The sequence below is a fragment of the Lithobates pipiens genome, unplaced genomic scaffold, assembly GCF_037356315.1.
Source record: "Lithobates pipiens isolate NorthernLeopardFrog02 unplaced genomic scaffold, aLitPip1_a1.2 Scaffold_25, whole genome shotgun sequence".
NCBI lineage: Eukaryota > Metazoa > Chordata > Amphibia > Anura > Ranidae > Lithobates > Lithobates pipiens.
Window position 1 is genome coordinate 96,280,557 of NW_027507787.1, and position 25,517 is coordinate 96,306,073.

Consider the following 25,517-nt stretch of genomic DNA (forward strand, 5'->3'; position numbering starts at 1 on the left):
TCACAAATTGCATATAATTAGGGGTATCATGCAAGATTCCCATTCTCATGACATTTTTTTGATTCATGGCTGGCACATAGATGCAACCCTGTAGCGAAAGGTCTGTGTATTGAGATTTCAAGAAGGCAGATTAACATGAGAGCAAATAGGGCACCAGTAGTGTAGGGGTATCATGCAAGATTCCCATTCTTGTGACCTGGGTTCAAGTCCCGGCTGGTGCAAAAATGCTATTTTAAACATAGCTTACTTGAATCACAAAACTTGAAGAGCTTTTCAAAAGCAATGCTAAAAAGCATTGCTTGTGCTTGGTTATGATGTCCATTTCAAAATGATACCCAGAGAAGAGCTGAGTAGATAGACTGCAAGATATCCATTTACAAATATTCTCTCCAGAAACTGTTCATTTGTGAAACCTTGAAATTAAGTCCAGGAACATGCTAGCTGGATTGCAAAAAAACATGCGTCTGTTCATGGTTTGCAGCATTGAAAAGAGACACTTTCCTGTGTTTTCATCACAAATTGCATATAATTAGGGGTATCATGCAAGATTCCCATTCTCATAACATTGGTTTGATTCATGGCTGGCACATAGATGCAACCCTGTAGCGAAAGGTCTGTATATTGAGATTTCAAGAAGGCAGATTAACATGAGAGCACATAGGGCACCAGTAGTGTAGGGGTATCATGCAAGATTCCCATTCTCGTGACCTTGGTTTTATTCCTGGCTGGCACATAGATCCAACCCTGTAGCGAAAGGTCTGTGTATTGAAATTTCAAGAATGCAGCTTAACATGAAAGTACATAGGGAGCCACTAGTGTAGGGGTATCATGCAAGATTCCTATTCTTATGACCCAGGTTCAAGTCCCGGCTGGTGCAAAAATGCTATTTTAAACATAGCTTACTTGAATCACAAAACTTGAAGAACTTTTCAAAAGCAATGCTAAAAAGCATTGCTTGTGCTTGGTGATGATGTCCATTTGAAAATGATACCCAGAGAACAGCTGAGTAGATAAACTGCAAGATATCCAATTTACAAATATTCTCTCCAGAAAGTGTTCATTTGTGAAACCTTGAAATTAAGTCCAGGAACATGCTAGCTGGTTTGCAAAAAAACATGCATCTGTTCATGGTTTGCAGCATTGAAAAGAGACACTTTCCTGTGTTTTCATCACAAATTGCATATAATTAGGGGTATCATGCAAGATTCCCATTCTCATAACATTGGTTTGATTCATGGCTGGCACATAGATGCAACCCTGTAGCGAAAGGTCTGTATATTGAGATTTCAAGAAGGCAGATTAACATTAGAGCACATAGGGCACCAGTAGTGTAGGGGTATCATGCAAGATTCCCATTCTTGTGACCTGGATTCGAATCCCGGCTGGTGCAAAAATGCTGTTTTAAACATAGCTAACTTGAATCACAAAACTTGAAGAACTTTTCAAAAGCAATGCTAAAAAGCATTGCTTGTGCTTGGTTATGATGTCCATTTCAAAATGATACCCAGAGAACAGCTGAGTAGATAAACTGCAAGATATCCAATTTACAAATATTCTCTCCAGAAAGTGTTCATTTGTGAAACCTTGATATTAAGTCCAGCAACATGCTAGCTTGTTTGCAAAAACCCATGCTGCTGGACATGGTTTGCAGCATTGAAAATAGACACATTCCTGTGTTTTCATAACAAATTGCATTTAATTAGGGGTATCATGCAAGTTTCCCATTCTCGTGACCTTGGTTTTATTCCTGGCTGGCACATAGATCCAACCCTGTAGCGAACAGTCTGTATACTGAGATTTCAAGAAGGCAGATTAACATGCGAGCAAATAGGGCACCAGTAGTGTAGGGGTATCATGCAAGATTCCCATTCTTGTGACCCGGGTTCAAGTCCCGGCTGGTGCAAAAATGCTATTTTAAACATAGCTTACTTGAATCACAAAACTTGAAGAGCTTTTCAAAAGCAATCACAAATAATGAATTGTTCATTTGTGAAACCTTGAAATTAAGTCCAGGAACATGCTAGCTGGTTTGCAAAAAAACAGATATCCAATTTACAAATATTCTCTCCAGAAAGTGTTCATTTGTGAAACCTTGAAATTAAGTCCAGGAACATGATTATTAATTATTAATTAAGTCCAGGAAGTTTCATTTGTGAAACCTTGATATTAAGTCCAGGAACATGCTAGCTGGTTTGCCACAAAACATGCGTCTGTTCATGGTTTGCAGCATTGAAAATAGACACTTTCCTGTGTTTTCATAACAAATTGCATTTAATTAGGGGTATCATGCAAGATTCCCATTCTCGTGACCTTGGTTTTATTTTTGGCTGGCACATAGATCCAACCCTGTAGCGAAAAGTCTGTGTATTGAGATTTCAAGAGCGCAGATTAACATGAGAGCACATAGGGCACCAGTAGTGTAGGGGTATCATGCAAGATTCCCATTCTTGTGACCCGGGTTCAAGTCCCGGCTGGTGCAAAAATGCTATTTTAAACATAGCTTACTTGAATCAGAAAACTTGAAGAGCTTTTCAAAAGCAATCACAAATTGTGAATTGTTCATTTGTGAAACCTTGAAATTAAGTCCAGGAACATGCTAGCTGGTTTGCAAAAAAACACATATCCAATTTACAAATATTCTCTCCAGAAAGTGTTCATTTGTGAAACCTTGAAATTAAGTCCAGGAACATGATTATTAATTATTAATTAAGTCCAGGAAGTTTCATTTGTGAAACCTTGAAATTAAGTCCAGGAACATGCTAGCTGGTTTGCAAAAAAACATGCGTCTGTTCATGGTTTGCAGCATTGAAAAGAGACACTTTCCTGTGTTTTCATCACAAATTGCATATAATTAGGGGTATCATGCAAGATTCCCATTCTCATGACATTTTTTTGATTCATGGCTGGCACACAGATGTAACCCTGTAGCGAAAGGTCTGTATATTGAGATTTCAAGAAGGCAGATTAACATGTGTGCACATAGGGCACCAGTAGTGTAGGGGTATCATGCAAGATTCCCATTCTTGTGACCCGGGTTCAAGTCCCGGCTGGTGCAAAAATGCTATTTTAAACATAGCTTACTTGAATCAGAAAACTTGAAGAGCTTTTCAAAAGCAATCACAAATTGTGAATTGTTCATTTGTGAAACCTTGAAATTAAGTCCAGGAACATGCTAGCTGGTTTGCAAAAAAACAGATATCCAATTTACAAATATTCTCTCCAGAAAGTGTTCATTTGTGAAACCTTGAAATTAAGTCCAGGAACATGATTATTAATTATTAATTAAGTCCAGGAAGTTTCATTTGTGAAACCTTGAAATTAAGTCCAGGAACATGCTAGCTGGTTTGCAAAAAAACATGCGTCTGTTCATGGTTTGCAGCATTGAAAAGAGACACTTTCCTGTGTTTTCATCACAAATTGCATATAATTAGGGGTATCATGCAAGATTCCCATTCTCATGACATTTTTTTGATTCATGGCTGGCACATAGATGCAACCCTGTAGCGAAAGGTCTGTGTATTGAGATTTCAAGAAGGCAGACTAACATGAGAGCAAATAGGGCACCAGTAGTGTAGGGGTATCATGCAAGATTCCCATTCTTGTGACCTGGGTTCAAGTCCCGGCTGGTGCAAAAATGCTATTTTAAACATAGCTAACTTGAATCACAAAACTTGAAGAACTTTTCAAAAGCAATGCTAAAAAGCATTGCTTGTGCTTGGTTATGATGTCCATTTCAAAATGATACCCAGAGAACAGCTGAGTAGATAAACTGCAAGATATCCAATTTACAAATATTCTCTCCAGAAAGTGTTCATTTGTGAAACCTTGATATTAAGTCCAGCAACATGCTAGCTTGTTTGCAAAAACCCATGCTGCTGGACATGGTTTGCAGCATTGAAAATAGACACATTCCTGTGTTTTCATAACAAATTGCATTTAATTAGGGGTATCATGCAAGTTTCCCATTCTCGTGACCTTGGTTTTATTCCTGGCTGGCACATAGATCCAACCCTGTAGCGAACAGTCTGTATACTGAGATTTCAAGAAGGCAGATTAACATGCGAGCAAATAGGGCACCAGTAGTGTAGGGGTATCATGCAAGATTCCCATTCTTGTGACCCGGGTTCAAGTCCCGGCTGGTGCAAAAATGCTATTTTAAACATAGCTTACTTGAATCACAAAACTTGAAGAGCTTTTCAAAAGCAATCACAAATAATGAATTGTTCATTTGTGAAACCTTGAAATTAAGTCCAGGAACATGCTAGCTGGTTTGCAAAAAAACAGATATCCAATTTACAAATATTCTCTCCAGAAAGTGTTCATTTGTGAAACCTTGAAATTAAGTCCAGGAACATGATTATTAATTATTAATTAAGTCCAGGAAGTTTCATTTGTGAAACCTTGATATTAAGTCCAGGAACATGCTAGCTGGTTTGCCACAAAACATGCGTCTGTTCATGGTTTGCAGCATTGAAAATAGACACTTTCCTGTGTTTTCATAACAAATTGCATTTAATTAGGGGTATCATGCAAGATTCCCATTCTCGTGACCTTGGTTTTATTTTTGGCTGGCACATAGATCCAACCCTGTAGCGAAAAGTCTGTGTATTGAGATTTCAAGAGCGCAGATTAACATGAGAGCACATAGGGCACCAGTAGTGTAGGGGTATCATGCAAGATTCCCATTCTTGTGACCCGGGTTCAAGTCCCGGCTGGTGCAAAAATGCTATTTTAAACATAGCTTACTTGAATCAGAAAACTTGAAGAGCTTTTCAAAAGCAATCACAAATTGTGAATTGTTCATTTGTGAAACCTTGAAATTAAGTCCAGGAACATGCTAGCTGGTTTGCAAAAAAACACATATCCAATTTACAAATATTCTCTCCAGAAAGTGTTCATTTGTGAAACCTTGAAATTAAGTCCAGGAACATGATTATTAATTATTAATTAAGTCCAGGAAGTTTCATTTGTGAAACCTTGAAATTAAGTCCAGGAACATGCTAGCTGGTTTGCAAAAAAACATGCGTCTGTTCATGGTTTGCAGCATTGAAAAGAGACACTTTCCTGTGTTTTCATCACAAATTGCATATAATTAGGGGTATCATGCAAGATTCCCATTCTCATGACATTTTTTTGATTCATGGCTGGCACACAGATGTAACCCTGTAGCGAAAGGTCTGTATATTGAGATTTCAAGAAGGCAGATTAACATGTGCGCACATAGGGCACCAGTAGTGTAGGGGTATCATGCAAGATTCCCATTCTTGTGACCCGGGTTCAAGTCCCGGCTGGTGCAAAAATGCTATTTTAAACATAGCTTACTTGAATCAGAAAACTTGAAGAGCTTTTCAAAAGCAATCGAAAATTGTGAATTGTTCATTTGTGAAACCTTGAAATTAAGTCCAGGAACATGCTAGCTGGTTTGCAAAAAAACAGATATCCAATTTACAAATATTCTCTCCAGAAAGTGTTCATTTGTGAAACCTTGAAATTAAGTCCAGGAACATGATTATTAATTATTAATTAAGTCCAGGAAGTTTCATTTGTGAAACCTTGAAATTAAGTCCAGGAACATGCTAGCTGGTTTGCAAAAAAACATGCGTCTGTTCATGGTTTGCAGCATTGAAAAGAGACACTTTCCTGTGTTTTCATCACAAATTGCATATAATTAGGGGTATCATGCAAGATTCCCATTCTCATGACATTTTTTTGATTCATGGCTGGCACATAGATGCAACCCTGTAGCGAAAGGTCTGTGTATTGAGATTTCAAGAAGGCAGACTAACATGAGAGCAAATAGGGCACCAGTAGTGTAGGGGTATCATGCAAGATTCCCATTCTTGTGACCTGGGTTCAAGTCCCGGCTGGTGCAAAAATGCTATTTTAAACATAGCTTACTTGAATCACAAAACTTGAAGAGCTTTTCAAAAGCAATGCTAAAAAGCATTGCTTGTGCTTGGTTATGATGTCCATTTCAAAATGATACCCAGAGAAGAGCTGAGTAGATAAACTGCAAGATATCCAAAATACAAATATTCTCTCCAGAAACTGTTCATTTGTGAAACCTTGAAATTAAGTCCAGGAACATGATTATTAATTATTAATTAAGTCCAGGAAGTTTCATTTGTGAAACCTTGAAATTAAGTCCAGGAACATGCTAGCTGGTTTGCAAAAAAACATGCGTCTGTTCATGGTTTGCAGCATTGAAAAGAGACACTTTCCTGTGTTTTCATCACAAATTGCATATAATTAGGGGTATCATGCAAGATTCCCATTCTCATGACATTTTTTTGATTCATGGCTGGCACACAGATGTAACCCTGTAGCGAAAGGTCTGTATATTGAGATTTCAAGAAGGCAGATTAACATGTGCGCACATAGGGCACCAGTAGTGTAGGGGTATCATGCAAGATTCCCATTCTTGTGACCCGGGTTCAAGTCCCGGCTGGTGCAAAAATGCTATTTTAAACATAGCTTACTTGAATCAGAAAACTTGAAGAGCTTTTCAAAAGCAATCACAAATTGTGAATTGTTCATTTGTGAAACCTTGAAATTAAGTCCAGGAACATGCTAGCTGGTTTGCAAAAAAACAGATATCCAATTTACAAATATTCTCTCCAGAAAGTGTTCATTTGTGAAACCTTGAAATTAAGTCCAGGAACATGATTATTAATTATTAATTAAGTCCAGGAAGTTTCATTTGTGAAACCTTGAAATTAAGTCTAGGAACATGCTAGCTGGTTTGCAAAAAACATGCGTCTGTTCATGGTTTGCAGCATTGAAAAGAGACACTTTCCTGTGTTTTCATCACAAATTGCATATAATTAGGGGTATCATGCAAGATTCCCATTCTCATGACATTTTTTTGATTCATGGCTGGCACATAGATGCAACCCTGTAGCGAAAGGTCTGTGTATTGAGATTTCAAGAAGGCAGACTAACATGAGAGCAAATAGGGCACCAGTAGTGTAGGGGTATCATGCAAGATTCCCATTCTTGTGACCTGGGTTCAAGTCCCGGCTGGTGCAAAAATGCTATTTTAAACATAGCTTACTTGAATCACAAAACTTGAAGAGCTTTTCAAAAGCAATGCTAAAAAGCATTGCTTGTGCTTGGTTATGATGTCCATTTCAAAATGATACCCAGAGAAGAGCTGAGTAGATAAACTGCAAGATATCCAAATTACAAATATTCTCTCCTGAAAGTGTTCATTTGTGAAACCTTGAAATTAAGTCCAGGAACATGCTAGCTGGTTTGCAAAAAAACATGCATCTGTTCATGGTTTGCAGCATTGAAAATAGACACTTTCCTGTGTTTTCATAACAAATTGCATTTAATTAGGGGTATCATGCAAGATTCCCATTCTCGTGACCTTGGTTTGATTCATGGCTGGCACATAGATGTAACCCTGTAGCGAAAGGTCTGTATATTGAGATTTCAAGAAGGCAGATTAACATGTGCGCACATAGGGCACCAGTAGTGTAGGGGTATTATGCAAGATTCCCATTCTTGTGACCCGGGTTCAAGTCCCGGCTGGTGCAAAAATGCTATTTTAAACATAGCTTACTTGAATCAGAAAACTTGAAGAGCTTTTCAAAAGCAATCACAAATTGTGAATTGTTCATTTGTGAAACCTTGAAATTAAGTCCAGGAACATGCTAGCTGGTTTGCAAAAAAACAGATATCCAATTTACAAATATTCTCTCCAGAAAGTGTTCATTTGTGAAACCTTGAAATTAAGTCCAGGAACATGATTATTAATTATTAATTAAGTCCAGGAAGTTTTATTTGTGAAACCTTGAAATTAAGTCCAGGAACATGCTAGCTGGTTTGCAAAAAAACATGCGTCTGTTCATGGTTTGCAGCATTGAAAAGAGACACTTTCCTGTGTTTTCATCACAAATTGCATATAATTAGGGGTATCATGCAAGATTCCCATTCTCATAACATTGGTTTGATTCATGGCTGGCACATAGATGCAACCCTGTAGCGAAAGGTCTGTATATTGAGATTTCAAGAAGGCAGATTAACATGAGAGCACATAGGGCACCAGTAGTGTAGGGGTATCATGCAAGATTCCCATTCTCGTGACCTTGGTTTTATTCCTGGCTGGCACATAGATCCAACCCTGTAGCGAAAGGTCTGTGTATTGAGATTTCAAGAATGCAGCTTAACATGAAAGTACATAGGGAGCCACTAGTGTAGGGGTATCATGCAAGATTCCTATTCTTATGACCCAGGTTCAAGTCCCGGCTGGTGCAAAAATGCTATTTTAAACATAGCTTACTTGAATCACAAAACTTGAAGAACTTTTCAAAAGCAATGCTAAAAAGCATTGCTTGTGCTTGGTGATGATGTCCATTTCAAAATGATACCCAGAGAACAGCTGAGTAGATAAACTGCAAGATATCCAATTTACAAATATTCTCTCCAGAAAGTGTTCATTTGTGAAACCTTGAAATTATTTATTTTAAACATAGCTTACTTGAATCACAAAACTTGAAGAACTTTTCAAAAGCAATGCTAAAAAGCATTGCTTGTGCTTGGTTATGATGTCCATTTCAAAATGATACCCAGAGAACAGCTGAGTAGATAAACTGCAAGATATCCAATTTACAAATATTCTCTCCAGAAAGTGTTCATTTGTGAAACCTTGATATTAAGTCCAGGAACATGCTAGCTTGTTTGCAAAAAAACATGCGTCTGTTCATGGTTTGCAGCATTGAAAATAGACACTTTCCTGTGTTTTCATAACAAATTGCATTTAATTAGGGGTATCATGCAAGATTCCCATTCTCGTGACCTTGGTTTGATTCATGGCTGGCACATAGATGCAGCCCTGTAGCGAACAGTCTGTATACTGAGATTTCAAGAAGGCAGATTAACAAGAGAGCAAATAGGGCACCAGTATTGTAGGGGTATCATGCAAGATTCCCATTCTTGTGACCCGGGTTCAAGTCCCGGCTGGTGCAAAAATGCTATTTTAAACATAGCTTACTTGAATCACAAAACTTGAAGAGCTTTTCAAAAGCAATCACAAATTATGAATTGTTCATTTGTGAAACCTTGAAATTAAGTCCAGGAACATGCTAGCTGGTTTGCAAAAAAACAGATATCCAATTTACAAATAGTCTCTCCAGAAAGTGTTCATTTGTGAAACCTTGAAATTAAGTCCAGGAACATGATTATTAATTATTAATTAAGTCCAGGAAGTTTCATTTGTGAAACCTTGAAATTAAGTCCAGGAACATGCTAGCTGGTTTGCAAAAAAACATGTGTCTGTTCATGGTTTGCAGCATTGAAAATAGACACTTTGCTGTGTTTTCATAACAAATTGCATTTAATTAGGGGTATCATGCAAGATTCCCATTCTCATGACCTTGGTTTTATTCCTGGCTGGCACATAGATGCAACCCTGTAGCGAAAGGTCTGTATATTGAGATTTCAAGAAGGCAGAATAACATTAGAGCAAATAGGGTACCAGTAGTGTAGGGGTATCATGCAAGATTCCCATTCTTGTGACCTCGGTTCAAGTCCCGGCTGGTGCAAAAATGCTATTTTAAACATAGCTTACTTGAATCACAAAACTTGAAGAGCTTTTCAAAAGCAATGCTAAAAAGCATTGCTTGTGCTTGGTTATGATGTCCATTTCAAAATGATACCCAGAGAAGAGCTGAGTAGATAAACTGCAAGATATCCAATTTACAAATATTCTCTCCAGAAACTGTTCATTTGTGAAACCTTGAAATTAAGTCCAGGAACATGCTAGCTGGATTGCAAAAAAACATGCGTCTGTTCATGGTTTGCAGCATTGAAAATAGACACATTCCTGTGTTTTCATAACAAATTGCATTTAATTAGGGGTATCATGCAAGTTTCCCATTCTCGTGACCTTGGTTTTATTCCTGGCTGGCACATAGATCCAACCCTGTAGCGAACAGTTTGTATACTGAGATTTCAAGAAGGCAGATTAACATGCGAGCAAATAGGGCACCAGTAGTGTAGGGGTATCATGCAAGATTCCCATTCTTGTGACCCGGGTTCAAGTCCCGGCCGGTGCAAAAATGCTATTTTAAACATAGCTTACTTGAATCACAAAACTTGAAGAGCTTTTCAAAAGCAATCACAAATTATGAATTGTTCATTTGTGAAACCTTGAAATTAAGTCCAGGAACATGCTAGCTGGTTTGCAAAAAAACAGATATCCAATTTACAAATATTCTCTCCAGAAAGTGTTCATTTGTGAAACCTTGAAATTAAGTCCAGGAACATGATTATTAATTATTAATTAAGTCCAGGAAGTTTCATTTGTGAAACCTTGATATTAAGTCCAGGAACATGCTAGCTGGTTTGCCACAAAACATGCGTCTGTTCATGGTTTGCAGCATTGAAAATAGACACTTTACTGTGTTTTCATAACAAATTGCATTTAATTAGGGGTATCATGCAAGATTCCCATTCTCGTGACCTTGGTTTGATTCATGGCTGGCACATAGATGCAACCCTGTAGCGAAAGGTCTGTATATTGAGATTTCAAGAAGGCAGATTAACATTAGAGCCCATAGGGCACCAGTAGTGTAGGGGTATCATGCAAGATTCCCATTCTTGTGACCTGGGTTCAAGTCCCGGCTGGTGCAAAAATGCTATTTTAAACATAGCTTACTTGAATCACAAAACTTGAAGAGCTTTTCAAAAGCAATGCTAAAAAGCATTGCTTGTGCTTGCTTATGATGTCCATTTCAAAATGATACCCAGAGAACAGCTGAGTAGATAAACTGCAAGATATCCAATTTACAACTATTCTCTTCAGAAAGTGTTCATTTGTGAAACCTTGAAATTAAGTCCAGCAACATGCTAGCTTGTTTGCAAAAACCCATGCTGCTGGACATAGTTTGCAGCATTGAAAATAGACACATTCCTGTGTTTTCATAACAAATTGCATTTAATTAGGGGTTTCATGCAAGTTTCCCATTCTCGTGACCTTGGTTTTATTCCTGACTGGCACATAGATCCAACCCTGTAGCGAACAGTCTGTATACTGAGATTTCAAGAAGGCAGATTAACATGCGAGCAAATAGGGCACCAGTAGTGTAGGGGTATCATGCAAGATTCCCATTCTTGTGACCCGGGTTCAAGTCCCGGCCGGTGCAAAAATGCTATTTTAAACATAGCTTACTTGAATCACAAAACTTGAAGAGCTTTTCAAAAGCAATCACAAATTATGAATTGTTCATTTGTGAAACCTTGAAATTAAGTCCAGGAACATGCTAGCTGGTTTGCAAAAAAACAGATATCCAATTTACAAATATTCTCTCCAGAAAGTGTTCATTTGTGAAACCTTGAAATTAAGTCCAGGAACATGATTATTAATTATTAATTAAGTCCAGGAAGTTTCATTTGTGAAACCTTGATATTAAGTCCAGGAACATGCTAGCTGGTTTGCCACAAAACATGCGTCTGTTCATGGTTTGCAGCATTGAAAATAGACACTTTACTGTGTTTTCATAACAAATTGCATTTAATTAGGGGTATCATGCAAGATTCCCATTCTCGTGACCTTGGTTTGATTCATGGCTGGCACATAGATGCAACCCTGTAGCGAAAGGTCTGTATATTGAGATTTCAAGAAGGCAGATTAACATTAGAGCCCATAGGGCACCAGTAGTGTAGGGGTATCATGCAAGATTCCCATTCTTGTGACCTGGGTTCAAGTCCCGGCTGGTGCAAAAATGCTATTTTAAACATAGCTTACTTGAATCACAAAACTTGAAGAGCTTTTCAAAAGCAATGCTAAAAAGCATTGCTTGTGCTTGCTTATGATGTCCATTTCAAAATGATACCCAGAGAACAGCTGAGTAGATAAACTGCAAGATATCCAATTTACAACTATTCTCTTCAGAAAGTGTTCATTTGTGAAACCTTGAAATTAAGTCCAGCAACATGCTAGCTTGTTTGCAAAAACCCATGCTGCTGGACATAGTTTGCAGCATTGAAAATAGACACATTCCTGTGTTTTCATAACAAATTGCATTTAATTAGGGGTTTCATGCAAGTTTCCCATTCTCGTGACCTTGGTTTTATTCCTGACTGGCACATAGATCCAACCCTGTAGCGAACAGTCTGTATACTGAGATTTCAAGAAGGCAGATTAACATGAGAGCAAATAGGGCACCAGTAGTGTAGGGGTATCATGCAAGATTCCCATTCTTGTGACCCGGGTTCAAGTCCCGGCTGGTGCAAAAATGCTATTTTAAACATAGCTTACTTGAATCACAAAACTTGAAGAGCTTTTCAAAAGCAATCACAAATTGTGAATTGTTCATTTGTGAAACCTTGAAATTAAGTCCAGGAACATGCTAGCTGGTTTGCAAAAAAACAGATATCCAATTTACAAATATTCTCTCCAGAAAGTGTTCATTTGTGAAACCTTGAAATTAAGTCCAGGAACATGATTATTAATTATTAATTAAGTCCAGGAAGTTTCATTTGTGAAACCTTGATATTAAGTCCAGGAACATGCTAGCTAGTTTGCAAAAAAACATGCGTCTGTTCATGGTTTGCAGCATTGAAAATAGACACTTTCCTGTGTTTTCATAACAAATTGCATTTAATTAGGGGTATCATGCAAGATTCCCATTCTCGTGACCTTGGTTTGATTCATGGCTGGCACATAGATGCAACCCTGTAGCGAAAGGTCTGTATATTGAGATTTCAAGAAGGCAGATCAACATTAGAGCACATAGGGCACCAGTAGTGTAGGGGTATCATGCAAGATTCCCATTCTTGTGACCTGGGTTCAAGTCCCGGCTGGTGCAAAAATGCTATTTTAAACATAGCTTACTTGAATCACAAAACTTGAAGAACTTTTCAAAAGCAATGCTAAAAAGCATTGCTTGTGCTTGCTTATGATGTCCATTTCAAAATGATACCCAGAGAACAGCTGAGTAGATAAACTGCAAGATATCCAATTTACAACTATTCTCTTCAGAAAGTGTTCATTTGTGAAACCTTGAAATTAAGTCCAGCAACATGCTAGCTTGTTTGCAAAAACCCATGCTGCTGGACATAGTTTGCAGCATTGAAAATAGACACATTCCTGTGTTTTCATAACAAATTGCATTTAATTAGGGGTTTCATGCAAGTTTCCCATTCTCGTGACCTTGGTTTTATTCCTGACTGGCACATAGATCCAACCCTGTAGCGAACAGTCTGTATACTGAGATTTCAAGAAGGCAGATTAACATGCAAGCAAATAGGGCACCAGTAGTGTAGGGGTATCATGCAAGATTCCCATTCTTGTGACCCGGGTTCAAGTCCCGGCTGGTGCAAAAATGCTATTTTAAACATAGCTTACTTGAATCACAAAACTTGAAGAGCTTTTCAAAAGCAATCACAAATTGTGAATTGTTCATTTGTGAAACCTTGAAATTAAGTCCAGGAACATGCTAGCTGGTTTGCAAAAAAACAGATATCCAATTTACAAATATTCTCTCCAGAAAGTGTTCATTTGTGAAACCTTGAAATTAAGTCCAGGAACATGATTATTAATTATTAATTAAGTCCAGGAAGTTTCATTTGTGAAACCTTGATATTAAGTCCAGGAACATGCTAGCTAGTTTGCAAAAAAACATGCGTCTGTTCATGGTTTGCAGCATTGAAAATAGACACTTTCCTGTGTTTTCATAACAAATTGCATTTAATTAGGGGTATCATGCAAGATTCCCATTCTCGTGACCTTGGTTTGATTCATGGCTGGCACATAGATGCAACCCTGTAGCGAAAGGTCTGTATATTGAGATTTCAAGAAGGCAGATTAACATGTGTCCACATAGGGCACCAGTAGTGTAGGGGTATCATGCAAGATTCCCATTCTTGTGACCCGGGTTCAAGTCCCGGCTGGTGCAAAAATGCTATTTTAAACATAGCTTACTTGAATCACAAAACTTGAAGAGCTTTTCAAAAGCAATCACAAATAATGAATTGTTCATTTGTGAAACCTTGAAATTAAGTCCAGGAACATGCTAGCTGGTTTGCAAAAAAACAGATATCCAATTTACAAATATTCTCTCCAGAAAGTGTTCATTTGTGAAACCTTGAAATTAAGTCCAGGAACATGATTATTAAATATTAATTAAGTCCAGGAAGTTTCATTTGTGAAACCTTGATATTAAGTCCAGGAACATGCTAGCTGGTTTGCAAAAAAACATGCGTCTGTTCATGGTTTGCAGCATTGAAAATAGACACTTTCCTGTGTTTTCATAACAAATTGCATTTAATTAGGGGTATCATGCAAGATTCCCATTCTCGTGACCTTGGTTTGATTCATGGCTGGCACATAGATGCAACCCTGTAGCGAAAGGTCTGTATATTGAGATTTCAAGAAGGCAGATCAACATTAGAGCACATAGGGCACCAGTAGTGTAGGGGTATCATGCAAGATTCCCATTCTTGTGACCTGGATTCGAATCCCGGCTGGTGCAAAAATGCTGTTTTAAACATAGCTAACTTGAATCACAAAACTTGAAGAACTTTTCAAAAGCAATGCTAAAAAGCATTGCTTGTGCTTGGTTATGATGTCCATTTCAAAATGATACCCAGAGAACAGCTGAGTAGATAAACTGCAAGATATCCAATTTACAACTATTCTCTTCAGAAAGTGTTCATTTGTGAAACCTTGAAATTAAGTCCAGCAACATGCTAGCTTGTTTGCAAAAACCCATGCTGCTGGACATGGTTTGCAGCATTGAAAATAGACACATTCCTGTGTTTTCATAACAAATTGCATTTAATTAGGGGTTTCATGCAAGTTTCCCATTCTCGTGACCTTGGTTTTATTCCTGACTGGCACATAGATCCAACCCTGTAGCGAACAGTCTGTATACTGAGATTTCAAGAAGGCAGATTAACATGAGAGCAAATAGGGCACCAGTAGTGTAGGGGTATCATGCAAGATTCCCATTCTTGTGACCTGGGTTCAAGTCCCGGCTGGTGCAAAAATGCTATTTTAAACATAGCTTACTTGAATCACAAAACTTGAAGAGCTTTTCAAAAGCAATCACAAATTGTGAATTGTTCATTTGTGAAACCTTGAAATTAAGTCCAGGAACATGCTAGCTGGTTTGCAAAAAAACAGATATCCAATTTACAAATATTCTCTCCAGAAAGTGTTCATTTGTGAAACCTTGAAATTAAGTCCAGGAACATGATTATTAATTATTAATTAAGTCCAGGAAGTTTCATTTGTGAAACCTTGAAATTAAGTCCAGGAACATGCTAGCTGGTTTGCAAAAAAACATGCGTCTGTTCATGGTTTGCAGCATTGAAAAGAGACACTTTCCTGTGTTTTCATCACAAATTGCATATAATTAGGGGTATCATGCAAGATTCCCACTCTCATGACATTTTTTTGATTCATGGCTGGCACATAGATGCAACCCTGTAGCGAAAGGTCTGTGTATTGAGATTTCAAGAACGCAGATTAACATGAGAGCAAATAGGGCACCAGTAGTGTAGGGGTATCATGCAAGATTCCCATTCTTGTGACCTGGGTTCAAGTCCCGGCTGGTGCAAAAATGCTATTTTAAAAATAGCTTACTTGAATCACAAAACTTGAAGAGCTTTTCAAAAGCAATGCTAAAAAGCATTGCTTGTGCTTGGTTATGATGTCCATTTCAAAATGATACCCAGAGAACAGCTGAGTAGATAAACTGCAAGATATCCAATTTACAAATATTCTCTCCAGAAAGTGTTCATTTGTGAAACCTTGAAATTAAGTCCAGGAACATGCTAGCTAGTTTGCAAAAAAACATGCGTCTGTTCATGGTTTGCAGCATTGAAAAGAGACACTTTCCTGTGTTTTCATCACAAATTGCATATAATTAGGGGTATCATGCAAGATTCCCATTCTCATAACATTGGTTTGATTCATGGCTGGCACATAGATGCAACCCTGTAGCGAAAGGTCTGTATATTGAGATTTCAAGAAGGCAGATTAACATGAGAGCACGTAGGGCACCAGTAGTGTAGGGGTATCATGCAAGATTCCCATTCTTGTGACCTGGATTCGAATCCCGGCTGGTTCAAAAATGCTGTTTTAAACATAGCTTACTTGAATCACAAAACTTGAAGAACTTTTCAAAAGCAATGCTAAAAAGCATTGCTTGTGCTTGGTTATGATGTCCATATCAAAATGATACCCAGAGAACAGCTGAGTAGATAAACTGCAAGATATCCAATTTACAAATATTCTCTCCAGAAAGTGTTCATTTGTGAAACCTTGAAATTAAGTCCAGGAACATGCTAGCTGGATTGCAAAAAAACATGCATCTGTTCATGGTTTGCAGCATTGAAAATAGACACTTTCCTGTGTTTTCATAACAAATTGCATTTAATTAGGGGTATCATGCAAGATTCCCATTCTCGTGACCTTGGTTTTATTCCTGGCTGGCACATAGATCCAACCCTGTAGCGAACAGTCTGTATACTGAGATTTCAAGAAGGCAGATTAACATGCGAGCAAATAGGGCACCAGTAGTGTAGGGGTATCATGTAAGATTCCCATTCCTGTGACCCGGGTTCAAGTCCCGGCTGGTGCAAAAATGCTATTTTAAACATAGCTTACTTGAATCAGAAAACTTGAAGAGCTTTTCAAAAGCAATCACAAATTGTGAATTGTTCATTTGTGAAACCTTGAAATTAAGTCCAGGAACATGCTAGCTGGTTTGCAAAAAAACAGATATCCAATTTACAAATATTCTCTCCAGAAAGTGTTCATTTGTGAAACCTTGAAATTAAGTCCAGGAACATGATTATTAATTATTAATTAAGTCCAGGAAGTTTCATTTGTGAAACCTTGAAATTAAGTCCAGGAACATGCTAGCTGGTTTGCAAAAAAACATGTGTCTGTTCATGGTTTGCAGCATTGAAAATAGACACTTTGCTGTGTTTTCATAACAAATTGCATTTAATTAGGGGTATCATGCAAGATTCCCATTCTCGTGACCTTGGTTTTATTTTTGGCTGGCACATAGATCCAACCCTGTAGCGAAAAGTCTGTGTATTGAGATTTCAAGAACGCGGATTAACATGTGAGCACATAGGGCACCAGTAGTGTAGGGGTATCATGCAAGATTCCCATTCTTGTGACCTGGGTTCAAGTCCCGGCTGGTGCAAAAATGCTATTTTAAACATAGCTTACTTGAATCACAAAACTTGAAGAGCTTTTCAAAAGCAATGCTAAAAAGCATTGCTTGTGCTTGGTTATGATGTCCATTTCAAAATGATACCCAGAGAACAGCTGAGTAGATAAACTGCAAGATATCCAATTTACAACTATTCTCTTCAGAAAGTGTTCATTTGTGAAACCTTGAAATTAAGTCCAGCAACATGCTAGCTTGTTTGCAAAAACCCATGCTGCTGGACATGGTTTGCAGCATTGAAAATAGACACATTCCTGTGTTTTCATAACAAATTGCATTTAATTAGGGGTATCATGCAAGTTTCCTATTCTCGTGACCTTGGTTTTATTCCTGACTGGCACATAGATCCAACCCTGTAGCGAACAGTCTGTATACTGAGATTTCAAGAAGGCAGATTAACATGAGAGCAAATAGGGCACCAGTAGTGTAGGGGTATCATGCAAGATTCCCATTCTTGTGACCCGGGTTCAAGTCCCGGCTGGTGCAAAAATGCTATTTTAAACATAGCTTACTTGAATCACAAAACTTGAAGAGCTTTTCAAAAGCAATCACAAATTATGAATTGTTCATTTGTGAAACCTTGAAATTAAGTCCAGGAACATGCTAGCTGGTTTGCAAAAAAACAGATATCCAATTTACAAATATTCTCTCCAGAAAGTGTTCATTTGTGAAACCTTGAAATTAAGTCCAGGAACATGATTATTAATTATTAATTAAGTCCAGGAAGTTTCATTTGTGAAACCTTGAAATTAAGTCCAGGAACATGCTAGCTGGTTTGCAAAAAAACATGTGTCTGTTCATGGTTTGCAGCATTGAAAATAGACACTTTGCTGTGTTTTCATAACAAATTGCATTTAATTAGGGGTATCATGCAAGATTCCCATTCTCGTGACCTTGGTTTTATTCCTGGCTGGCACATAGATCCAACCCTGTAGCGAAAAGTCTGTGTATTGAGATTTCAAGAACGCAGATTAACATGAGAGCACAAAAGGCACCAGTAGTGTAGGGGTATCATGCAAGATTCCCATTCTTGGGACCCGGGTTCAAGTCCCGGCTGGTACAAAAATGCTATTTTAAACATAGCTTACTTGAATCACAAAACTTGAAGAACTTTTCAAAAGCAATGCTAAAAAGCATTGCTTGTGCTTGGTTATGATGTCCATTTCAAAATGATACCCAGAGAAGAGCTGAGTAGATAAACTGCAAGATATCCAATTTACAAATATTCTCTCCAGAAAGTGTTCATTTGTGAAACCTTGAAATTATTTATTTTAAACATAGCTTACTTGAATCACAAAACTTGAAGAACTTTTCAAAAGCAATGCTAAAAAGCATTGCTTGTGCTTGGTTATGATGTCCATTTCAAAATGATACCCAGAGAACAGCTGAGTAGATAAACTGCAAGATATCCAATTTACAAATATTCTCTCCAGAAAGTGTTCATTTGTGAAACCTTGAAATTAAGTCCAGGAACATGCTAGCTAGTTTGCAAAAAAACATGCGTCTGTTCATGGTTTGCAGCATTGAAAAGAGACACTTTCCTGTGTTTTCATCACAAATTGCATATAATTAGGGGTATCATGCAAGATTCCCATTCTCATAACATTGGTTTGATTCATGGCTGGCACATAGATGCAACCCTGTAGCGAAAGGTCTGTATATTGAAATTTCAAGAAGGCAGATCAACATTAGAGCACATAGGGCACCAGTAGTGTAGGGGTATCATGCAAGATTCCCATTCTTGTGACCTGGATTCGAATCCCGGCTGGTGCAAAAATGCTGTTTTAAACATAGCTAACTTGAATCACAAAACTTGAAGAACTTTTCAAAAGCAATGCTAAAAAGCATTGCTTGTGCTTGGTTATGATGTCCATTTCAAAATGATACCCAGAGAACAGCTGAGTGGATAAACTGCAAGATATCCAATTTACAAATATTCTCTCCAGAAAGTGTTCATTTGTGAAACCTTGAAATTAAGTCCAGGAACATGCTAGCTGGTTTGCAAAACAACATGCGTCTGTTCATGGTTTGCAGCATTGAAAAGAGACACTTTCCTGTGTTTTCATCACAAATTGCATATAATTAGGGGTATCATGCAAGATTCCCATTCTCATGACATTTTTTTGATTCATGGCTGGCACATAGATGCAACCCTGTAGCGAAAGGTCTGTGTATTGAGATTTCAAGAAGGCAGATTAACATTAGAGCAAATAGGGCACCAGTAGTGTAGGGGTATCATGCAAGATTCCCATTCTTGTGACCTGGGTTCAAGTCCCGGCTGGTGCAAAAATGCTATTTTAAACATAGCTTACTTGAATCACAAAACTTGAAGAGCTTTTCAAAAGCAATGCTAAAAAGCATTGCTTGTGCTTGGTTATGATGTCCATTTCAAAATGATACCCAGAGAACAGCTGAGTAGATAAACTGCAAGATATCCAATTTACAAATATTCTCTCCAGAAAGTGTTCATTTGTGAAACCTTGAAATTAAGTCCAGGAACATGCTAGCTAGTTTGCAAAAAAACATGCGTCTGTTCATGGTTTTCAGCATTGAAAAGAGACACTTTCCTGTGTTTTCATCACAAATTGCATATAATTAGGGGTATCATGCAAGATTCCCATTCTCATAACATTGGTTTGATTCATGGCTGGCACATAGATGCAACCCTGTAGCGAAAGGTCTGTATATTGAGATTTCAAGAAGGCAGATTAACATGAGAGCACATAGGGCACCAGTAGTGTAGGGGTATCATGCAAGATTCCCATTCTTGTGACCTGGATTCGAATCCCGGCTGGTTCAAAAATGCTGTTTTAAACATAGCTTACTTGAATCACAAAACTTGAAGAACTTTTCAAAAGCAATGCTAAAAAGCATTGCTTGTGCTTGGTTATGATGTCCATATCAAAATGATACCCAGAGAACAGCTGAGTAGATAAACTGCAAGATATCCAATTTACAAATATTCTCTCCAGAAAGTGTTCATTTGTGAAACCTTGAAATTAAGTCCAGGAACATGCTAGCTGGATTGCAAAAAAACATGCATCTGTTCATGGTTTGCAGCATTGAAAATAGACACTTTCCTGTGTTTTCATAACAAATTGCATTTAATTAGGGGTATCATGCAAGATTCCCATTCTCGTGACCTTGGTTTTATTCCTGGCTGGCACATAGATCCAACCCTGTAGCGAACAGTCTGTATACTGAGATTTCAAGAAGGCAGATTAACATGCGAGCAAATAGGGCACCAGTAGTGTAGGGGTATCATGTAAGATTCCCATTCCTGTGACCCGGGTTCAAGTCCCGGCTGGTGCAAAAATGCTATTTTAAACATAGCTTACTTGAATCAGAAAACTTGAAGAGCTTTTCAAAAGCAATCACAAATTGTGAATTGTTCATTTGTGAAACCTTGAAATTAAGTCCAGGAACATGCTAGCTGGTTTGCAAAAAAACAGATATCCAATTTACAAATATTCTCTCCAGAAAGTGTTCATTTGTGAAACCTTGAAATTAAGTCCAGGAACATGATTATTAATTATTAATTAAGTCCAGGAAGTTTCATTTGTGAAACCTTGAAATTAAGTCCAGGAACATGCTAGCTGGTTTGCAAAAAAACATGTGTCTGTTCATGGTTTGCAGCATTGAAAATAGACACTTTGCTGTGTTTTCATAACAAATTGCATTTAATTAGGGGTATCATGCAAGATTCCCATTCTCGTGACCTTGGTTTTATTTTTGGCTGGCACATAGATCCAACCCTGTAGCGAAAAGTCTGTGTATTGAGATTTCAAGAACGCGGATTAACATGTGAGCACATAGGGCACCAGTAGTGTAGGGGTATCATGCAAGATTCCCATTCTTGTGACCTGGGTTCAAGTCCCGGCTGGTGCAAAAATGCTATTTTAAACATAGCTTACTTGAATCACAAAACTTGAAGAGCTTTTCAAAAGCAATGCTAAAAAGCATTGCTTGTGCTTGGTTATGATGTCCATTTCAAAATGATACCCAGAGAACAGCTGAGTAGATAAACTGCAAGATATCCAATTTACAACTATTCTCTTCAGAAAGTGTTCATTTGTGAAACCTTGAAATTAAGTCCAGCAACATGCTAGCTTGTTTGCAAAAACCCATGCTGCTGGACATGGTTTGCAGCATTGAAAATAGACACATTCCTGTGTTTTCATAACAAATTGCATTTAATTAGGGGTATCATGCAAGTTTCCTATTCTCGTGACCTTGGTTTTATTCCTGACTGGCACATAGATCCAACCCTGTAGCGAACAGTCTGTATACTGAGATTTCAAGAAGGCAGATTAACATGAGAGCAAATAGGGCACCAGTAGTGTAGGGGTATCATGCAAGATTCCCATTCTTGTGACCCGGGTTCAAGTCCCGGCTGGTGCAAAAATGCTATTTTAAACATAGCTTACTTGAATCACAAAACTTGAAGAGCTTTTCAAAAGCAATCACAAATTATGAATTGTTCATTTGTGAAACCTTGAAATTAAGTCCAGGAACATGCTAGCTGGTTTGCAAAAAAACAGATATCCAATTTACAAATATTCTCTCCAGAAAGTGTTCATTTGTGAAACCTTGAAATTAAGTCCAGGAACATGATTATTAATTATTAATTAAGTCCAGGAAGTTTCATTTGTGAAACCTTGAAATTAAGTCCAGGAACATGCTAGCTGGTTTGCAAAAAAACATGTGTCTGTTCATGGTTTGCAGCATTGAAAATAGACACTTTGCTGTGTTTTCATAACAAATTGCATTTAATTAGGGGTATCATGCAAGATTCCCATTCTCGTGACCTTGGTTTTATTCCTGGCTGGCACATAGATCCAACCCTGTAGCGAAAAGTCTGTGTATTGAGATTTCAAGAACGCAGATTAACATGAGAGCACAAAAGGCACCAGTAGTGTAGGGGTATCATGCAAGATTCCCATTCTTGGGACCCGGGTTCAAGTCCCGGCTGGTACAAAAATGCTATTTTAAACATAGCTTACTTGAATCACAAAACTTGAAGAGCTTTTCAAAAGCAATCACAAATTATGAATTGTTCATTTGTGAAACCTTGAAATTAAGTCCAGGAACATGCTAGCTGGTTTGCAAAAAAACAGATATCCAATTTACAAATATTCTCTCCAGAAAGTGTTCATTTGTGAAACCTTGAAATTAAGTCCAGGAACATGATTATTAATTATTAATTAAGTCCAGGAAGTTTCATTTGTGAAACCTTGAAATTAAGTCCAGGAACATGCTAGCTGGTTTGCAAAAAAACATGTGTCTGTTCATGGTTTGCAGCATTGAAAATAGACACTTTGCTGTGTTTTCATAACAAATTGCATTTAATTAGGGGTATCATGCAAGATTCCCATTCTCGTGACCTTGGTTTTATTTTTGGCTGGCACATAGATCCAACCCTGTAGCGAAAAGTCTGTGTATTGAGATTTCAAGAACGCAGATTAACATGAGAGCACATAGGGCACCAGTAGTGTAGGGGTATCATGCAAGATTCCCATTCTTGTGACCCGGGTTCAAGTCCCGGCTGGTGCAAAAATGCTATTTTAAACATAGCTTACTTGAATCACAAAACTTGAAGAGCTTTTCAAAAGCAATGCTAAAAAGCATTGCTTGTGCTTGGTTATGATGTCCATTTCAAAATGATACCCAGAGAACAGCTGAGTAGATAAACTGCAAGATATCCAATTTACAAATATTCTCTCCAGAAAGTGTTCATTTGTGAAACCTTGAAATTATTTATTTTAAACATAGCTTACTTGAATCACAAAACTTGAAGAACTTTTCAAAAGCAATGCTAAAAAGCATTGCTTGTGCTTGGTTATGATGTCCATTTCAAAATGATACCCAGAGAAGAGCTGAGTAGATAAACTGCAAGATATCCAATTTACAAATATTCTCTCCAGAAAGTGTTCATTTGTGAAACCTTGAAATTATTTATTTTAAACATAGCTTACTTGAATCACAAAACTTGAAGAACTTTTCAAAAGCAATGCTAAAAAGCATTGCTTGTGCTTGGTTATGATGTCCATTTCAAAATGATACCCAGAGAACAGCTGAGTAGATAAACTGCAAGATATCCAATTTACAAATATTCTCTCCAGAAAGTGTTCATTTGTGAAACCTTGAAATTAAGTCCAGGAACATGCTAGCTAGTTTGCAAAAAAACATGCGTCTGTTCATGGTTTGCAGCATTGAAAAGAGACACTTTCCTGTGTTTTCATCACAAATTGCATATAATTAGGGGTATCATGCAAGATTCCCATTCTCATAACATTGGTTTGATTCATGGCTGGCACATAGATGCAACCCTGTAGCGAAAGGTCTGTATATTGAAATTTCAAGAAGGCAGATCAACATTAGAGCACATAGGGCACCAGTAGTGTAGGGGTATCATGCAAGATTCCCATTCTTGTGACCTGGATTCGAATCCCGGCTGGTGCAAAAATGCTGTTTTAAACATAGCTAACTTGAATCACAAAACTTGAAGAACTTTTCAAAAGCAATGCTAAAAAGCATTGCTTGTGCTTGGTTATGATGTCCATTTCAAAATGATACCCAGAGAACAGCTGAGTGGATAAACTGCAAGATATCCAATTTACAAATATTCTCTCCAGAAAGTGTTCATTTGTGAAACCTTGAAATTAAGTCCAGGAACATGCTAGCTGGTTTGCAAAACAACATGCGTCTGTTCATGGTTTGCAGCATTGAAAAGAGACACTTTCCTGTGTTTTCATCACAAATTGCATATAATTAGGGGTATCATGCAAGATTCCCATTCTCATGACATTTTTTTGATTCATGGCTGGCACATAGATGCAACCCTGTAGCGAAAGGTCTGTGTATTGAGATTTCAAGAAGGCAGATTAACATGAGAGCAAATAGGGCACCAGTAGTGTAGGGGTATCATGCAAGATTCCCATTCTTGTGACCTGGGTTCAAGTCCCGGCTGGTGCAAAAATGCTATTTTAAACATAGCTTACTTGAATCACAAAACTTGAAGAGCTTTTCAAAAGCAATGCTAAAAAGCATTGCTTGTGCTTGGTTATGATGTCCATTTCAAAATGATACCCAGAGAAGAGCTGAGTAGATAAACTGCAAGATATCCAAATTACAAATATTCTCTCCAGAAACTGTTCATTTGTGAAACCTTGAAATTAAGTCCAGGAACATGATTATTAATTATTAATTAAGTCCAGGAAGTTTCATTTGTGAAACCTTGAAATTAAGTCCAGGAACATGCTAGCTGGTTTGCAAAAAAACATGCGTCTGTTCATGGTTTGCAGCATTGAAAAGAGACACTTTCCTGTGTTTTCATCACAAATTGCATTTAATTAGGGGTATCATGCAAGATTCCCATTCTCGTGACCTTGGTTTTATTTTTGGCTGGCACATAGATCCAACCCTGTAGCGAAAAGTCTGTGTATTGAGATTTCAAGAACGCAGATTAACATGAGAGCACATAGGGCACCAGTAGTGTAGGGGTATCATGCAAGATTCCCATTCTTGTGACCCGGGTTCAAGTCCCGGCTGGTGCAAAAATGCTATTTTAAACATAGCTTACTTGAATCACAAAACTTGAAGAGCTTTTCAAAAGCAATGCTAAAAAGCATTGCTTGTGCTTGGTTATGATGTCCATTTCAAAATGATACCCAGAGAACAGCTGAGTAGATAAACTGCAAGATATCCAATTTACAAATATTCTCTCCAGAAAGTGTTCATTTGTGAAACCTTGAAATTATTTATTTTAAACATAGCTTACTTGAATCACAAAACTTGAAGAACTTTTCAAAAGCAATGCTAAAAAGCATTGCTTGTGCTTGGTTATGATGTCCATTTCAAAATGATACCCAGAGAAGAGCTGAGTAGATAAACTGCAAGATATCCAATTTACAAATATTCTCTCCAGAAAGTGTTCATTTGTGAAACCTTGAAATTATTTATTTTAAACATAGCTTACTTGAATCACAAAACTTGAAGAACTTTTCAAAAGCAATGCTAAAAAGCATTGCTTGTGCTTGGTTATGATGTCCATTTCAAAATGATACCCAGAGAACAGCTGAGTAGATAAACTGCAAGATATCCAATTTACAAATATTCTCTCCAGAAAGTGTTCATTTGTGAAACCTTGAAATTAAGTCCAGGAACATGCTAGCTAGTTTGCAAAAAAACATGCGTCTGTTCATGGTTTGCAGCATTGAAAAGAGACACTTTCCTGTGTTTTCATCACAAATTGCATATAATTAGGGGTATCATGCAAGATTCCCATTCTCATAACATTGGTTTGATTCATGGCTGGCA

General features: G+C 37.7%; 39 non-coding genes across 39 annotated transcripts; all 39 read left to right on the forward strand.

Annotated features, from left to right (window-relative positions):
* Window positions 1-150: 150 nt before the first annotated feature.
* TRNAG-CCC (transfer RNA glycine (anticodon CCC)) lies at window positions 151-221 on the forward strand. The gene has a single exon. It is a non-coding gene; the product is annotated as a tRNA-Gly (tRNA).
* Window positions 222-1,319: 1,098 nt separating this feature from the next.
* On the forward strand, window positions 1,320-1,390 carry TRNAG-CCC (transfer RNA glycine (anticodon CCC)). The gene has a single exon. It is a non-coding gene; the product is annotated as a tRNA-Gly (tRNA).
* Window positions 1,391-1,832: 442 nt separating this feature from the next.
* On the forward strand, window positions 1,833-1,903 carry TRNAG-CCC (transfer RNA glycine (anticodon CCC)). Its single transcript has one exon. It is a non-coding gene; the product is annotated as a tRNA-Gly (tRNA).
* A 505-nt stretch (window positions 1,904-2,408) lies between these two features.
* On the forward strand, window positions 2,409-2,479 carry TRNAG-CCC (transfer RNA glycine (anticodon CCC)). The gene has a single exon. It is a non-coding gene; the product is annotated as a tRNA-Gly (tRNA).
* A 505-nt stretch (window positions 2,480-2,984) lies between these two features.
* On the forward strand, window positions 2,985-3,055 carry TRNAG-CCC (transfer RNA glycine (anticodon CCC)). The gene has a single exon. It is a non-coding gene; the product is annotated as a tRNA-Gly (tRNA).
* Window positions 3,056-3,560: 505 nt separating this feature from the next.
* Window positions 3,561-3,631, forward strand: TRNAG-CCC (transfer RNA glycine (anticodon CCC)). The gene has a single exon. It is a non-coding gene; the product is annotated as a tRNA-Gly (tRNA).
* A 442-nt stretch (window positions 3,632-4,073) lies between these two features.
* On the forward strand, window positions 4,074-4,144 carry TRNAG-CCC (transfer RNA glycine (anticodon CCC)). The gene has a single exon. It is a non-coding gene; the product is annotated as a tRNA-Gly (tRNA).
* Window positions 4,145-4,649: 505 nt separating this feature from the next.
* Window positions 4,650-4,720, forward strand: TRNAG-CCC (transfer RNA glycine (anticodon CCC)). Its single transcript has one exon. It is a non-coding gene; the product is annotated as a tRNA-Gly (tRNA).
* Window positions 4,721-5,225: 505 nt separating this feature from the next.
* Window positions 5,226-5,296, forward strand: TRNAG-CCC (transfer RNA glycine (anticodon CCC)). The gene has a single exon. It is a non-coding gene; the product is annotated as a tRNA-Gly (tRNA).
* Window positions 5,297-5,801: 505 nt separating this feature from the next.
* On the forward strand, window positions 5,802-5,872 carry TRNAG-CCC (transfer RNA glycine (anticodon CCC)). Its single transcript has one exon. It is a non-coding gene; the product is annotated as a tRNA-Gly (tRNA).
* A 510-nt stretch (window positions 5,873-6,382) lies between these two features.
* Window positions 6,383-6,453, forward strand: TRNAG-CCC (transfer RNA glycine (anticodon CCC)). The gene has a single exon. It is a non-coding gene; the product is annotated as a tRNA-Gly (tRNA).
* A 504-nt stretch (window positions 6,454-6,957) lies between these two features.
* TRNAG-CCC (transfer RNA glycine (anticodon CCC)) lies at window positions 6,958-7,028 on the forward strand. Its single transcript has one exon. It is a non-coding gene; the product is annotated as a tRNA-Gly (tRNA).
* A 442-nt stretch (window positions 7,029-7,470) lies between these two features.
* Window positions 7,471-7,541, forward strand: TRNAG-CCC (transfer RNA glycine (anticodon CCC)). The gene has a single exon. It is a non-coding gene; the product is annotated as a tRNA-Gly (tRNA).
* Window positions 7,542-8,901: 1,360 nt separating this feature from the next.
* TRNAG-CCC (transfer RNA glycine (anticodon CCC)) lies at window positions 8,902-8,972 on the forward strand. The gene has a single exon. It is a non-coding gene; the product is annotated as a tRNA-Gly (tRNA).
* Window positions 8,973-9,990: 1,018 nt separating this feature from the next.
* TRNAG-CCC (transfer RNA glycine (anticodon CCC)) lies at window positions 9,991-10,061 on the forward strand. The gene has a single exon. It is a non-coding gene; the product is annotated as a tRNA-Gly (tRNA).
* Window positions 10,062-10,566: 505 nt separating this feature from the next.
* On the forward strand, window positions 10,567-10,637 carry TRNAG-CCC (transfer RNA glycine (anticodon CCC)). The gene has a single exon. It is a non-coding gene; the product is annotated as a tRNA-Gly (tRNA).
* Window positions 10,638-11,079: 442 nt separating this feature from the next.
* On the forward strand, window positions 11,080-11,150 carry TRNAG-CCC (transfer RNA glycine (anticodon CCC)). Its single transcript has one exon. It is a non-coding gene; the product is annotated as a tRNA-Gly (tRNA).
* Window positions 11,151-11,655: 505 nt separating this feature from the next.
* Window positions 11,656-11,726, forward strand: TRNAG-CCC (transfer RNA glycine (anticodon CCC)). Its single transcript has one exon. It is a non-coding gene; the product is annotated as a tRNA-Gly (tRNA).
* Window positions 11,727-12,168: 442 nt separating this feature from the next.
* Window positions 12,169-12,239, forward strand: TRNAG-CCC (transfer RNA glycine (anticodon CCC)). Its single transcript has one exon. It is a non-coding gene; the product is annotated as a tRNA-Gly (tRNA).
* Window positions 12,240-12,744: 505 nt separating this feature from the next.
* Window positions 12,745-12,815, forward strand: TRNAG-CCC (transfer RNA glycine (anticodon CCC)). The gene has a single exon. It is a non-coding gene; the product is annotated as a tRNA-Gly (tRNA).
* A 442-nt stretch (window positions 12,816-13,257) lies between these two features.
* Window positions 13,258-13,328, forward strand: TRNAG-CCC (transfer RNA glycine (anticodon CCC)). Its single transcript has one exon. It is a non-coding gene; the product is annotated as a tRNA-Gly (tRNA).
* A 505-nt stretch (window positions 13,329-13,833) lies between these two features.
* TRNAG-CCC (transfer RNA glycine (anticodon CCC)) lies at window positions 13,834-13,904 on the forward strand. The gene has a single exon. It is a non-coding gene; the product is annotated as a tRNA-Gly (tRNA).
* Window positions 13,905-14,409: 505 nt separating this feature from the next.
* TRNAG-CCC (transfer RNA glycine (anticodon CCC)) lies at window positions 14,410-14,480 on the forward strand. Its single transcript has one exon. It is a non-coding gene; the product is annotated as a tRNA-Gly (tRNA).
* A 442-nt stretch (window positions 14,481-14,922) lies between these two features.
* On the forward strand, window positions 14,923-14,993 carry TRNAG-CCC (transfer RNA glycine (anticodon CCC)). Its single transcript has one exon. It is a non-coding gene; the product is annotated as a tRNA-Gly (tRNA).
* A 505-nt stretch (window positions 14,994-15,498) lies between these two features.
* Window positions 15,499-15,569, forward strand: TRNAG-CCC (transfer RNA glycine (anticodon CCC)). The gene has a single exon. It is a non-coding gene; the product is annotated as a tRNA-Gly (tRNA).
* A 955-nt stretch (window positions 15,570-16,524) lies between these two features.
* On the forward strand, window positions 16,525-16,595 carry TRNAG-CCC (transfer RNA glycine (anticodon CCC)). The gene has a single exon. It is a non-coding gene; the product is annotated as a tRNA-Gly (tRNA).
* A 505-nt stretch (window positions 16,596-17,100) lies between these two features.
* TRNAG-CCC (transfer RNA glycine (anticodon CCC)) lies at window positions 17,101-17,171 on the forward strand. The gene has a single exon. It is a non-coding gene; the product is annotated as a tRNA-Gly (tRNA).
* Window positions 17,172-17,613: 442 nt separating this feature from the next.
* TRNAG-CCC (transfer RNA glycine (anticodon CCC)) lies at window positions 17,614-17,684 on the forward strand. Its single transcript has one exon. It is a non-coding gene; the product is annotated as a tRNA-Gly (tRNA).
* Window positions 17,685-18,189: 505 nt separating this feature from the next.
* On the forward strand, window positions 18,190-18,260 carry TRNAG-CCC (transfer RNA glycine (anticodon CCC)). The gene has a single exon. It is a non-coding gene; the product is annotated as a tRNA-Gly (tRNA).
* A 640-nt stretch (window positions 18,261-18,900) lies between these two features.
* On the forward strand, window positions 18,901-18,971 carry TRNAG-CCC (transfer RNA glycine (anticodon CCC)). The gene has a single exon. It is a non-coding gene; the product is annotated as a tRNA-Gly (tRNA).
* Window positions 18,972-19,413: 442 nt separating this feature from the next.
* TRNAG-CCC (transfer RNA glycine (anticodon CCC)) lies at window positions 19,414-19,484 on the forward strand. Its single transcript has one exon. It is a non-coding gene; the product is annotated as a tRNA-Gly (tRNA).
* A 955-nt stretch (window positions 19,485-20,439) lies between these two features.
* On the forward strand, window positions 20,440-20,510 carry TRNAG-CCC (transfer RNA glycine (anticodon CCC)). The gene has a single exon. It is a non-coding gene; the product is annotated as a tRNA-Gly (tRNA).
* A 505-nt stretch (window positions 20,511-21,015) lies between these two features.
* TRNAG-CCC (transfer RNA glycine (anticodon CCC)) lies at window positions 21,016-21,086 on the forward strand. Its single transcript has one exon. It is a non-coding gene; the product is annotated as a tRNA-Gly (tRNA).
* Window positions 21,087-21,528: 442 nt separating this feature from the next.
* On the forward strand, window positions 21,529-21,599 carry TRNAG-CCC (transfer RNA glycine (anticodon CCC)). The gene has a single exon. It is a non-coding gene; the product is annotated as a tRNA-Gly (tRNA).
* A 505-nt stretch (window positions 21,600-22,104) lies between these two features.
* On the forward strand, window positions 22,105-22,175 carry TRNAG-CCC (transfer RNA glycine (anticodon CCC)). Its single transcript has one exon. It is a non-coding gene; the product is annotated as a tRNA-Gly (tRNA).
* Window positions 22,176-22,680: 505 nt separating this feature from the next.
* TRNAG-CCC (transfer RNA glycine (anticodon CCC)) lies at window positions 22,681-22,751 on the forward strand. Its single transcript has one exon. It is a non-coding gene; the product is annotated as a tRNA-Gly (tRNA).
* Window positions 22,752-23,589: 838 nt separating this feature from the next.
* TRNAG-CCC (transfer RNA glycine (anticodon CCC)) lies at window positions 23,590-23,660 on the forward strand. Its single transcript has one exon. It is a non-coding gene; the product is annotated as a tRNA-Gly (tRNA).
* A 442-nt stretch (window positions 23,661-24,102) lies between these two features.
* Window positions 24,103-24,173, forward strand: TRNAG-CCC (transfer RNA glycine (anticodon CCC)). The gene has a single exon. It is a non-coding gene; the product is annotated as a tRNA-Gly (tRNA).
* A 510-nt stretch (window positions 24,174-24,683) lies between these two features.
* On the forward strand, window positions 24,684-24,754 carry TRNAG-CCC (transfer RNA glycine (anticodon CCC)). The gene has a single exon. It is a non-coding gene; the product is annotated as a tRNA-Gly (tRNA).
* The last annotated feature ends 763 nt before the right edge of the window (window positions 24,755-25,517 follow it).